The sequence below is a fragment of the Polistes canadensis genome, unplaced genomic scaffold (assembly GCF_001313835.1).
Source record: "Polistes canadensis isolate GaletaPanama2010 unplaced genomic scaffold, ASM131383v1 scaffold_204, whole genome shotgun sequence".
Taxonomy (NCBI): Eukaryota; Metazoa; Arthropoda; class Insecta; order Hymenoptera; family Vespidae; genus Polistes; species Polistes canadensis.
The window spans coordinates 164,127-165,052 of record NW_014569751.1 but is presented as its reverse complement, the minus strand read 5'-3'; positions in this window follow the sequence as shown (position 1 = coordinate 165,052).

The following is a 926-nucleotide window of genomic DNA, read 5'->3' as shown; positions in this document are numbered from 1 at the left end:
ATTTATTTTTAAATATTTTTTATCCTAAGCACAATATATTAATAATTTTCAAACAAAAATCTAATAAACGTAACATGGTACGATTCTAAGGGACACTTACTGTATAGATGTTGGGGGAGAGAGGATAGCTATATCACATAAGACAGAAGGATTAATATAGGGGCGGGGGAGAGGGGCATGGATTCAGTATTAAATACAAAGGACAGTTTTGCGCATTCTATTGCACATGCTGTATACTATAATACACATTAGTAAACATTATAATATTCCGTACCAAAGTTTATGAAAAAAAAATTATCTTCAATTAAGCTCTTTTTCATTTTTTTTTTTGTTTTTTTGTTTTTTTACGGAGAGTTTTTTTTTAGGGTTCCGTCTTTTTTAAAAGACATACACTAATCGCTATTCGATTTTTGTAGAAAGCATATTATCAAGTACGAAATACATATAAACGGAGCTAGTGATTTGTATGAGAGGAAGTTTATTTCGTAGACCCTTATTCTATCCGCTGTAACTACAGTTTTTTCAAAGCCGTAAAAGAGTCCTTAAGATTAGTAAAAATATGTTGTGTGTGAAGAGTGTCGCGTGTATCATCATCATTATCATCATCATCATCATCATCATCGTCATTCATTTCATTATCCACAAAACCAGAGATAAACTTTTTCCTTTTGTTAAATCGAATTAAGTTCAGTACAAAAGATCATTGCAAATGCATATAACATTATAAATTGTGTATTTGGGGATTCATCATCTTTCGAATTGACAATTTTCGTTCATTGTTTTCTTTCTTTTTCTTTTTTTCTTATATATATTTTCCATATTAAATTTGTTTATTCGTTTTTTTTTCTCTCTTTTTTTTTTTTTTTTTTTTTTTTTCTTTTTCTTAGTTTTCTTCTTCATTATTTTGAATATACCAAACCATACTT